The sequence below is a fragment of the Macaca nemestrina genome, chromosome 5 (genome assembly GCF_043159975.1).
Source record: "Macaca nemestrina isolate mMacNem1 chromosome 5, mMacNem.hap1, whole genome shotgun sequence".
Classification (NCBI taxonomy): Eukaryota; Metazoa; Chordata; class Mammalia; order Primates; family Cercopithecidae; genus Macaca; species Macaca nemestrina.
The window spans coordinates 84,837,232-84,850,394 of NC_092129.1; the positions used below are offsets into that span (position 1 = coordinate 84,837,232).

Sequence of the window (13,163 nt, forward strand, 5' to 3'; positions counted from 1 at the left end):
TTTTTCTTTTTCTTTCATGTCATTTTCTTTCTTTGGGGGACTGGAAGGGCATTTTTGCTACACCATATCGAAGTAAATTAAATAGCAGGATAAAAAGGATGAACTAAACTATGTAGGCAACAGGAAACACCGAGTAGGTACTGCCACACTCAAAGGAACCAGTTACTTGCAAAATATATGTTCTCTGGTATACATCAGCTATTAAGCCAGCTGGGGTCTGGACCAGAAGTTCTAAAGCTGATACTAAAATTGTCCCTGGCACAGAATCAAATCCTTGAGGAGGTCTTGAGACTTCCAAATTTCTGGCATCTTCCGTGATTTTCAATATTTCTTAAACTCCAAGGATTCAATAACGTAGCAACAAAGAGATCAATGTTATGATAACATAGTATGATATTGTAATAAGGTTCATTCCTCAACTTATTATGGATTCATTTAAAGAATCTATGATGGCTCTTGTCTTGTTTATAGTCACTCTCTATTATTAAATCTATTATTACTAATTAAATCTATTATTACTAGAGCTACAAAATTTCAAGCCATCTGGATATGATGTGATTTGTGAATGATTTTCTAGATTTCTCTGGCTATCTGTGATAGAAGGCTAGTAACCCTGAGGGCAGTTACATAATTTTCCTGAGTTGTAGAATGACTTTCAACAGACTCAGTAATATTTTGGAGTCAAGTAGTCAATGTATTGATCAATAAACTTACTAGAACAACTTATAAAGAACAAAAAATGAATAAAGAGTGAACAAGTCATGATGTTCTCTAATTTTCTTTAACTTTTTCCAAATTGGAGAATTTTCCCATTTTCCAGCTTTTTCCCAATGTTTTATCTTTGAATTAATAGTCTCTGCACTCCAAGAAAATCATGTACAAAGTCTCCCTATCAGATATTTCTCCCTTTGTGTGTCAAAATATTAAAGGCATGTGAAATATCTGGGAAGTATTTGATTAACAAATAGATTCAAAGTATTCTACCATAGACACCAAGCTATATAGATTTTTAAATACAGTGTCTAAGAATACTATGCAGAATACTCTGGAGACAGAGATACAAAGGAGAATATGAAAAAACAGGATTTGCTAAATTCCACCAATTTATTATCATTAGATCATAGTCCCTTTGTCCACTCATAATTCACAACTATCCATTTCTTCATCAAACCTAAGCATGAAAGCATACGAGTGTACTTGTTTCCTTGAGTCTTCATTTCCAAAGCCTCCCTTGTTGTGTACAATTTATAGTAAAAAAATTAGCATGTTTTTCTCTTGTTAATCTGTCTTTTGTTGCAGGTGCCTCAGCCTACATTATACATACTGCTGAGTGCTTCACATTGTCCTGGCTTTCAGGAAGCCTAGAGCTAAATTTTGTTTTGTGTTGATTTCAGCTATAAAGTAATGCATTTGTTTTTAAAAATTAAAAATTCAGAATAATATGAAATAAGAGAAAAATCACTTTATATTCTTACAAATGAGAGAGATACTTGTTAATATTTTGACAGTTAAATAACTATTTTATTTTTGTTATTGACATTTATTTGATTACAAATGTGGTTAAAATGTTGGTAAATCAATACTATTTTTATTTCTTAAGGGAATTTGTATTTCTTAATATGTGAATTATTTCTCTTCATGTCTTTTGTCAACTTTCTTTACTAATATTTAAAGATTTTCCTTATAAACTCATAAGAAAACTAAACATAATGGTAATGGATGTATTTCTTTCCAATATATTCTCTGATTTCTTTTTATCTTTTAATAGCGTTCAAATATCCCATAAACAATAATGTAATGAGCTAGCCTTCTTTACATTACTAAATGGATGATGTAATCTTTCTTGTATGTTAATTGTTTTTCTAAAACTTAGAGCTCCTTGAGATTATAAAGGACTTTCTAGCCATATACTTCTACCCAAAGTCCAAGCTATGGACTCTAGTTCTAATGCTTGTATTTTAAATTGGTGTGTGTTTCTGTGTTTGGAGGAAACACAGTGTGTCTGCTCCCTTCTCTCAGGCTATATCTGTGACTTCTTGCCAATCTTTTTATTGCCGTCTATAGAACCCACTTCTTTCCTTTCCCTCTCATGCTTCAAAATGGCTCATCAACCAGAAACATCATTTTTGTTAGAATTGGATATATATGACTAAATATATGTTGCAAGTATTTCTTTAATACATAAATTTTGTGTCCAATCATATGATGATATAAATAAAGAAACTGAGGCAAAGAGAAATGAATTGATTTCCCTATAATTGCTTTACTGCCTGCTAACTTATGTTAGTACAAATTTGGGAAAATAATTTGTACAGTTTGATTGACCAAATGTGGGTGATATTTAGATTCTTCGCCCATAAATAACTTCTTACACTGTGTTTCAGATCTCAGACTTAAATGTACTTGCAAAATATATTTATTGACTTATTTTGGTGGTCAGATATATGGACAGTTTAATGTTTGAAATCAAAAGTATATTTGACAAATATCTTAACATATGTATAGTACATGGATTTTGGAAATAAAGAGATCACTGTCCAAACTGTTGTTAAGAAATTTGAGGAAAACCTAGGTAAAACATAAAAACAACACAATATTCTATATTAGGTAGACTAACTCTAAAACAGTACATATTATGAAAGGATTCATGCCTCAATTAATCACAAACTCAATGAGCCAATGCTTGATCTGGCTGCCTACATGTTAATTCAAGCCTGAATTATAGCATATAAAGTAATGCTCACATTATGGTCATGCTCATACTCTGTGCTAGATGATGGAATTCACTTCTAAGAAGTACATTTGTAATTCAGACAATGACAAGAGAATCAGGGAAGGAGACAGGCTGACAAAAGTTCTGGTAACTACACTGTAGAATGGCTTAAGTGAAAAATCTTAAATATAGCTGGCCACGTGAAATTGACATTAGTTCTATCTGGCCAAATGTCAATTTAGGAATTTAGGGAAGAATTTTCTAACAATATGAATTGCCCCCCAAAATAATAGACTATGAAGTACATATTGTCTCATTAATAGTTCAAGATGGTCATAAATAAAAATCAACCTGTGAGAGATATTGTAAAGATGTCATAACTGAACTACATGGGAGCTAAATTCCTTCTAATGTTCCCTGGCACATATAGAAATCTATAGATTTCCAGAAATCAGTAAAGCCTACATTTCTACATAAGTCATAAATATCCTAACATGTTAGGTAACCAACAACTGGCTGATTACAGCTTCCCAATTATCTGTTTATACTATTTATAATCAAAATTCCTGAGAGAACTGTTGTTCTAAATATATCAAGAAAGCAAAAATAGAGCTCTCTATTTTTGAAACCGATGTTATCTAAAGGGCAAATATGTAGACTTAGAATTACTGGGTCAGATTCTCTCAAATGCCTGAGAAGAAATCAAATTTATAACTTGAAGTTCCCCATGGAAATTTGTGGAAAGAAGCAAAACTTCCTAGGAGGACATATTTATAAACCTTAGGTACCTTTTTCCAACAATTTCCCTCCAAGTCTCTAAGATTCTGCTTCTAGGATTCCTGGTCTTTTCCCACTGTAATGAGATATTAATACTTTAGAAACCTATTCTTATTAAAGTAAATGTTTATAACCTTCAGCTGTGTTGAGAAAAGAAAAAAAGTAAAGAGCTACTCATATATATATATATATATATAAAAACACACACTATATATATACACACATATAAAAATATATATAATATATAAATATATAAAAATAATACATACTCACATATATAAATATATAAACATATATTTATATATAGATATGTATACACACACATATACCACACTCAGTATGTCATAGTCAAAGCAAAAAGAAAGGGTGATTGAAATGGCTCTAGTAAGCGATAGGTGGTATTTCCATAAATTACCTCACAAAAAAAAATACAATAAAGCCATGTGTATAGAGTGTTTTGAAAACTGTTTTGGCATTTAATCTAGTTATCCTTCAAGGTACAGGATTTTCAAGGGCAATATTGAAAATATACAGTTAGTTTGAAGCCATTGTTTCAAACAGGTGATGGTAAAGTGATATATCAATATATTTTCCTTTCCCAGGGATTATTCAGAAATATGTCTTACTAGCAAGAGCTTGATTGTGAGATGTAATCAAGCTCTTTTACAAGATGACAATCTTATGTTACCAAAACCATAAGGTTCTTAGTGTATAAAACTTAGTGTACATATAAAAAAAAAATCACTGAAGAGGAGAGGAATCAATGCTGCTTTAAATCTATTCATTGTAACAAAAAATATCATTTTATTATCCTTGTAATAAGGAGTGTATTCTTTATAATGAAGTATAATAATGAGCTGATGAACTGTATAGATAAAAAGAATGAAAAATTCATAAAAGTCCTATGAATAACCCATAAACTCACTCAAACCTTTGCTATCAGGAGTATACTTCTTAATTTGCAAAATTTATCATTCAGTTTAATTTGGTGCCTCACAAATTTATTCTGCCCAACTAGATACAGAGTATTGGACTAAGTACTACCTGGATACCAGGACCATAGAATCTTATATAGTCAGGATTATTCAAATTAAAGATTTCTAGTTATCAAGGCCAACAGGAACAGGCCAGGTGCTGAGTGGATAGAGGTAACACAGAAGAAAGTAGTATTTAAGCTAAGTCTTAAAGGTTGAGGAGGGATATCACAGGCAGAGATCAGAATGAATAAGACACAGAGGTGGTAAAGCATGAGATGTGCCTGTGGAATGATTATAATATTAGGGCCTTATAGATGTAAAACTGTATTTTAACATACATTATCTCACTAAGTCTTTGCAATGTCCATTAGTGTAAACAAGGCAAGTATTTTGGCCTCATTCATAGGCAAAAAGTCACATAAAAATAGTTTCTATGTGTGCCATGAAAGGAAAAATCCTGGACCACATTAGTGAATGAGTCAACTACAGATGGGAAAAGTGGCTAGCTCCCAAGTGCTGTAAAACTGCAAGAATTCGCTGTAGAGTTAGTCAGGCAACACTCATTTGGGTCCATAGCCCACGTTAACAGAATTTGTTTGCCCATTACAAAAGACACAGGAGAATAACTAGGGCAAAGGAAAGATGAAAGAAAATTGGTAGAAGATCAAAGGGACAATAAATTCTACAGCAGTTACAAATGCACTTTTGAAATGGCTGTCCCTGGAGTACAAGCTGAACATTTAAGCAGACAAACTAGAATGAATAAGATGTAAGAGGGCATATGAGAAGGACAGAAGGACTTGGGGGAGGAGATAAATGAGAAGTTCATTTTGGAAGTTGGAGTAAGATGTTGTGTTCACAGAAAGTATGCTGAGTTAGAGTTCTTGGATATGGAATATGTTCAAGTAATGAGAGTGTAATCACAATGGTAGGAAGCTCAGATTGGCTGAGACTTAACAGAGACAACCACCATCAGCTTTTAGGAGGTGGAAACCATGAGATAGCAGGGTCATCAATGGTCATTCATATTACTACTAAGTCTCTAAATACAATGGCAAGAGGAAGCCATTGAGGAAGACTAAAGCAAGTCATTAAGTTATTGAGGAAAAGGACAGTAAGACAGTGCAGATCAAGGAGTATTCTGAGCCTGTCTCTCACTTCCAAGATTCGCAGGGAATTGATAGAGAAGCAGCCTGAATAGGAAAGGAATGCCAGAAATGCTGTTACATACTGGGTATCTGAGAAGGAAGAAGAAATGTCTGAGAAAAAAATTAAATCTAAGATTAGATTGCTCCCAGTAGAATGAGACATGTAACAGCAAATTAGGGGAAATCTAATATATAGCAGATGGGTGGACTGGCCCCAGGGGCCTGTAGCAAAGAACTGGCAAAGATAAGAAAACAGAGGGATATGGTGGTAAAACAGAGACGCTTTTATCTAAGGGGAAGAAATGATCATGATTCAGTAATGAGGCAAGGAGTAGTGAGTAGACAGAGAGTAGTTAATGAAGAAGCATTTAGTACCATCAACCATGTGGGTCTTTCTCCCTAATCTGAAAAAGAACAGATTTTCAATAAGAAAGAAGGATTGCAATTCCCAAATTGAAAATTTTTACTTAATAAATAAATGGTATAGCCCTATAAGAAAATGCAGTTAAGGAGAACTTTGCATATAAACTGAAGGAATTTTATAAACTTGAATCATTATACCTTTAAAAGAAAACTAGAAGTCAACAGTCACCAAAGTCTATTACATTACTATGTTTTTATTCTTAATTTTGAAACTTTAATACATTTTACAAATAGTATTTTTAAAAACATATTGCTACATTGCCAAGGCTTAGAGATAAAACATGCTGACCAAATTGAATATATTACTTAATATAAATCTAAAATATTTTTAAAGTATTAAAATAATAGCTATATGAATACATACAAGAGCAACTTCCACTCAGACTTTATCTCGGCATACAGGAAAAATTCTACCTTGAGAAAAAAAGAAAATAATTTAAGAATAAATACAATTTAAGATGAGTTGGATGTGATGGCACATGCCTGTAATCTCAGCACTTTGGGAGGCTGAGGTAGGAGGATCAGTTGAGTCCAGGAGTTCAAGACCAACATAGGCAACAGAGCAAGACCCCATCTCAAAAACAAAACAAAACAAAACAAAACAAAAAAACCAAAAAAAACCCCAGAAAATTAGCTGTAGTCTGAGCCAGTTGGGAGGCTGAGATGGTAACACCCCTTGAGCCCAGGAGGTAGAGGCTACAGTGAGTCATCACTGGGCCACTACACTCCAGCCTAGAAGACAGAGTGAGATACCATCTTGAAAAAAATAAAAAATAAAATAAAATAAATTTTAAAATAAGAATAAAGTAAAAAATTTAAAAGAATAATTACAATTTAAAATTAAGGTATGACAAATTATGTTAAATATAGGCCAAATGTTTTCAGGTAGCATTCTTATTTCTAGAGTAAGTAATCAAGGAAAAGGGAAAACTATTACCTTTATTCAGTTCAGAATCTCCCAAATATATGCACATATTCAAAAGATGTATCCTACTAAAAGTTTCAGAAATAATTTTCATTGATATATAATATTAATCACTTTTTAAATGATTCATTTAAATATTTTCTTGCATCTGAAATGAACTTGCCCCACTTTAGCTTTATTGTTGCCTCAGAAGATATGGTTGAACAAAATTGGATTCCTTGATTAAAACTCAGAAACCTGTATCCACTTGTTTGTCCTGCAGAATCATCACTATACTGCCACATAATTTATTTTTATGTTTAATGTATTCTGCTTTTTCTATCAATCACTAGGTATTTTTAGTGCTTTTCCATATCACAGTATTTCTTTTTGTAAATTAGAGTTAAATTATTTAGTTTCGAGATACTTATTTTCCACATTTAGAGACATTTTGCCCTTTATCTCAAGTAAGCTGTTTGATTCTTAAAAACTAGAAGTAATACTGTACTTTACTCACTTTATTTACCCATACATAGGATGTTTATTAGCTCCCCTTGTACCTTAAGTAACTATATGCCTCTTATCCCAGGTACCTTTCCTTAAAGACCCCTTTTATACTTTGAATTTTTCAAAATAGTGACTCCATGACAATCTCAAGGTGATCATTATGTGATACATTCTGCTACACTGAGAATAATGAGAAAAATGAAATAGTGTAATGCAAATGGAGGTAGCGGTAGAATCAAAATTATTCACACACAATTCTATTGTAAACATTATAGGAAAAGAAAGAGTAAAACTGGAAAAGAATCTTGTGTTATTTATTTGTGGATTCACTCAAGACTTGCTAATAGGAGAAGTAGTAAATACGTTAATGCAAAGAAATCTGGGAAAACAGTCCAGACAGGGCAAAAACTGCCACCCTCAGGCCAAATCTGCCTACTCCCTACTTTTGTGAATAGTTATATTGAATCCCAGCAGCGACCAATCATTTATGTATTGGCTATGGCTACTTTCATGCTATAAAGGTAGGGTTGAGTAGTTGCCACAGAAATCATGTCCTACAAATCTGTAAATATTTACTAGCTGGTCCTTCACAGAAAAAGTTTGCCAACTCCAGGTCTAGGTTCAAAGTGGTCTTCCATTGATCTGTCCCCTCCATCACTCTTTGTGTTTTATACTTCCTTCTAAACCCTATGTCAACGTATAAAAAACATAAGTTTGTAGCGTGTCTTTCAAGAAATCTGGCAGCATGTCAGGCAAGTATTAAGGTTCTGAGACAGCCAAGTAAAAAGGGCTTCCTGGAGAGTCTCCAACCAGCCTGTGCACTGGGAGGATGGGGTGAAGCCTTGGGAAGCTCCTGCTGTTCGCAGCAGGGAAGGAGCCTGGCCTCTCCTGTTCCTGGGGGGTAACCTGGGATTCAGTTGGTGAGGTGCAGAGTCTGTTAGCAGGACCCCATCTAGCTTTGCTGTGTTGTTTTTTCCTTTTCTCCGAACAAATTCTATCCTCCTCACCCTTCAAAGTGTCTGTGAGCCTAACCTTTTCCTGGTCCTGTGGCAAGAACCCGGTTTTTCGCTGAACTAAGGAGACAGTCCTACAACATTTTCAGACACATCTGTGGCCAAAGCCAGGGTTTCATGCTATCCTTTTCTGCCATCCAGCAAACCTTCAAATCTCAATCAATGTTTCTTCTCTTTTTAAAATTACCTCCACCCACTCTTATCTCTTGGAGTTTTCCCTCTCCCAAGAATTGGAAAAATTCTGCCCTCTTCATCCCATATATATATATCTCTCTCCCAAAAGACAAGTATACATATCTGTTCACCATAAGAAGATTCCCAGACTACTTTCTTTACTCCATAGCTTCGGCAAAGTAAAACAAAATAAAGTGGAAGCTAAACATCAGCACACATGGACACAAAGAAGGGAGCAATAGACATTAGGGCCTATTTGAGGGTAAAAGTTTGAAGGAAGGGGAGAATTGAAAAAATACCTATCAGGTATTATGCTGATTCCTGGATGACAAAATTATCTGTACACCAAACCCCCATAACAAGAAGTGTACGCATGTAACAAACCCTGCACACGTACTCCTGGAACTTAAACTAAAAGTTGAAAAGAAAAAAATGAGGCCATAAAAACTCCCTATTTTATTAAGCTTTTTCCAGACCTGAAAGTCTATCAAGGTAGAACTATTGATGTTTGACTGCGTCAAGCAGGTAAAGAATCTCTTAAACTGCATAATACCATATTCTGGGGAGCACAAGCCTATCCAGTTTTAAGATAAAATAAAAAACAAACAAAAAACTTGTTCTCTCATGATATGCATGAAAAACAACTTGAGATCTTCTAGAAAAATTGGAAATCATGACTGCTTTTTGTTTGTTTGTTTACTAACACTGTGGTATCAAAACAAAAGTTTAGTCACCAGCATTTCAGGAGATTCAGACTGGTCTGGTAGGGCCTATTCCCTCAAAAGCAAGAATACTGTGATGACAAGGGACAGACACTAGACTACTTAGAAAGAATTTCATAATGAGAAGCAACCTGCATGGGGTTACTGGCTTTTGGAAACAGCTGAGCTGGGAGAGAACACAAAAGTCTTAAGGCCTGGGCTGGGTGTAGTGGCTCAGGCCTGTAATCCCACTGCTCTAGGATGCCTGAGGAAGGAAGATCACTTGAGTCCAGAAGTTCAAGGCTGCAGTAAGCTATGATTGCAACACTGCAATCTGTCCTGAGCAACAAGACAGAATAAGACCCTGTCAAAAAAAATAATAAAAGAAAAAAGAAAAAAAACCTGCAAGATAGAAGATAGCAATCTAACACTTTCCTCTCTGTAATCTTCAGTAAACAAACAAACAAAAAAAAAAGCATTTCTTTCTCATGGAATCTGACAAGGCCCTTGCCCATTTAGGAGGAGGGGCACAGACAAACACAGGAAGTTACAAACTTTGAGCTGCTCTAAACCCTCAAACAGAAGTATGAGTAAATGTGTCAATAAGTTTTAGGTCAGAGAAAGGCCATCTGTTGGAATCCATTCACAATTTTATTATTATTTTTTAACTGAAAAGAACTAGAAAGTATAGTTGTTGGACAACTGCATGGGTGCAGGTTCTATCAGACAGACAGAAAGCTTTCAGTTCCTTAGTCCAGTTACTTCCAACTGGGCATAATAATCTTCCTCAAATGATTTTCCTTCAAAGTTGATCAGTCTTGGAATTAGTAGATGAACCAGATTGGCTGCACAAACATTTGTCTTAGGGTTCTTGTGGCTCTGAACCATTGGGTAAGGAAATAAAGATTCAAGTACCTCAGCAGGATCATCTTAATAACTGATTAACTTAATGCACTGAGCTAAATTGTGACTTTGTTCATTTCTTCATAAAATCTGTTTTTTCTGTCCAGTTTTTGTTAATGTCAATTGTCCCTTGTCAAATAAGATTAGCCCATGCTATGTCTTATACCTAATTCTGTTTAATTTTTCCTCCATCTAATTTCACCTTATTTCCTAGTGTTTTATTGTTTTAGTAGATTCTTTTTTCAAGCACTTTTCCATGGAAATAATTTTTCTTTGATACCCCATCATTTTTTCTATGACTGCGTATTATGATCTTACATATATTTCTTGGAAATTGTGTTATGTCTTCCATTGGCACTTACTAACTTTTTTTTAAATTTCATAACCTTTCAGTCACAACCTCACCGAAGTGGTCATCTGCCAATAAGAACATTATTGCCATAGTTGCATTTTTTAAACCCAGATTCTCACTAATAATAACAAATGAGTATTTTCTCAGGAATCTTTTCAGGAGTCTTCTTTTCACAAGACTGTCTCAAAGATAAAACATTATTTCTTTTCATAAATTGTATTTAAGTTCAGGATAACTAGGTATGCCTATATAGCCCAAAATTCTAAACCAGCAGTCCATTTAAAAATAATTACATAATATGTAAGATAGCTACTTATAATACCTATATCTTATATAGGTATTTTCTTATTTTTGTTATTTCAACTACAATGCATTTCCATTTTTGAAATAATTATCAATATACATATTTACATGCATAACGATGGCTTTCATTAAGGAAGTTGAAAAGGAGAGGAATATTTATTGAAGTGAATATTGCATAATGGAAAAATTCCATGTCTTTAGAATCAGAAAATCATAACTTTAAGTCCCTATTTTGCTGAATTCGGGTAACCTAGTTAGCTGTAAAATGTAGTTCATCTGAAAGATAAGATTGGGGATAGATAATTTTCTCATAGGGTTGTTGTGAGAATTAGATGAGATAATACTTGTGTAATGAAGCCTTTGAAGCACTACATGGCTGTCGCAACTATGCCTGCTTTCTGAGGCTAAAGGCCTCAAGAAGCTCTTTATGCATAAAGCTGTTACTTTGAATTATGGGCATCCAGTGAAACCATCTCTGTTTCCTAGGACAAAATAAACTGGGTAAAGGGATTAGTGCCCAAACTACAGTCCCATGGAATAATGAACAGTAAGAATAATCCATATGATATAAACATATATAGACCCAATGAGATGCACTTTTAAGATTTAGAATACTCAGAGCAGCAGACAGATGGTCACTGAGCTTCAGCTGTACATTGAAAGCAGCTGAGCAATTGTTTAAGATATCTATGTAGCCTATTTTACATCTCAGGTTTAGAAGTTCTGAAATAAAATTGAGACTGAAAGTAACAGAAACCAAGATGACCTAAAATGTACCAAACCTCATTAGTTCTATACACTTATCAACAACCTCAATAACCATTGTTATTATCAGCACAAAAATCAATGCAGTTTACAAAGTGCATGTTGCCTTATAACAAATTTGTTCTTTCTAGGCAATCTAATCTGTTCCCAGGAATTCAATTGTCATCTGTGAGGCAACGTCTCTTAAAATCCCCCGTCTGTGACTTTGATTTTAAAGCACATTGTTCCTTATCAGTTTAATGCGAAGAAATACTAATCATACTTGACATGTCACTTTGAAATCTTACCTTATACATATTTACTGGAAAGTAATGATTTCACACATTTATCAATCACAAATATGAACTCATTAAAATAGTGTGCCAGAACGATGTTGAGCACATTTCTTGATGGCAATCTCACAATGTGGCTACATTATTTTGGTCTTTCTAAAGGACTCTGTATTGGAAAGAGTTTCCAATATATATTACTTTTAGGAGTTCCACATATTTATTGATAAGTACGATAGTGTAGCTATTTACAGGAGGCATTATCTTTTATAACTTTAAATTTCTCAAATAAAATTCATCTAAAGAATTAAAGCAATTAAATTAATGGTCAGAGTCACTTCAGAACGTATTGTTCTGGTCAATTACGTCATTCTATGAAAAATTAAAATATTTCAGTTGGCGAAGATCAAGACAACAAAAACAACAACAAATAAATGTCTTCCCTCGAGCTAACCAAACCCTAATCAACTTCTAAAGCCCATTTCATTTCTCATTTCTTCCACATCTCCCGTAATCACTTTCTTTAACCCACAAAGACTACTAACTTACTAGAATTACAATGAGTCTTACTGTCTATACAACAAATGTGGCACTTAATAAATACCCCCATTAAACCTTCATCTGATGGATAATATGTAGATATAGAAATATGTTGTGATCCAAGCAAGGTATTGTAGCTGTTTAGTAACAAAACTAGGACTACTAGAATTTAGGAGGCTTCCTGTCAAGTTTATTTCCACTACAGTCTACATTCTCTGCCCACTGCTTCATCCTTTATTTCCTTTTGTATTTGTTTTTGTCTCTCACAATTAAAGCATAGATCATCGAGGGAACAAGGGTAGAGTGTGGAGTGATCTTGGAAGGGTATATAAGGGAAGTATCAGGCACTCTACGAGAATGTTTTATGTGTCATTTATTCTACTTGTTACAATAACCTTGTATCTCTCCCTATTTTACAGGTGAGGATCTGAAGCTCAGAGGAATGATGTTAGCTGCTCAAGGCCACATAGATGGCAAGCTGGACAGATGGTCACTTTGGGAAAATAAGTAGTATTATACTGTGTGTACTGTAAGTGAATCAATATGCTACTATTGACCCCACTCCCTAAAGTATTAAGAAAATATCCCCATTTATTTACAACACTTTCTCATTCCTAAGAAATGTCTTGTGAAATTGCAAGTTGTTCAAAGCATAATAATGAAGAAATAGAGAAGGAAATTTTAATCCAATATT

At 34.0% G+C, this 13,163-nt stretch overlaps 1 protein-coding gene and 1 long non-coding RNA gene across 11 annotated transcripts in view; one reads left to right on the forward strand and one right to left on the reverse strand.

The window, feature by feature from the left end:
* The window catches only part of LOC105478796 (glutamate ionotropic receptor kainate type subunit 2), a 705,430-nt gene that overhangs the window by 650,952 nt on the left and 41,315 nt on the right, over nucleotides 1-13,163 (reverse strand). The gene's annotated exons all lie outside the window — the stretch shown is intronic.
* LOC105478794 (uncharacterized) overlaps nucleotides 1-13,163 on the forward strand; it is a 38,785-nt gene that overhangs the window by 3,388 nt on the left and 22,234 nt on the right. For all 4 annotated transcript variants that reach the window (XR_003017354.2, XR_003017352.2, XR_011623506.1 and 1 more), the window contains exon 2: nucleotides 12,889-12,998. This is a non-coding gene — a long non-coding RNA (uncharacterized lncRNA). The remainder of the gene's footprint in view (nucleotides 1-12,888; nucleotides 12,999-13,163) is intronic.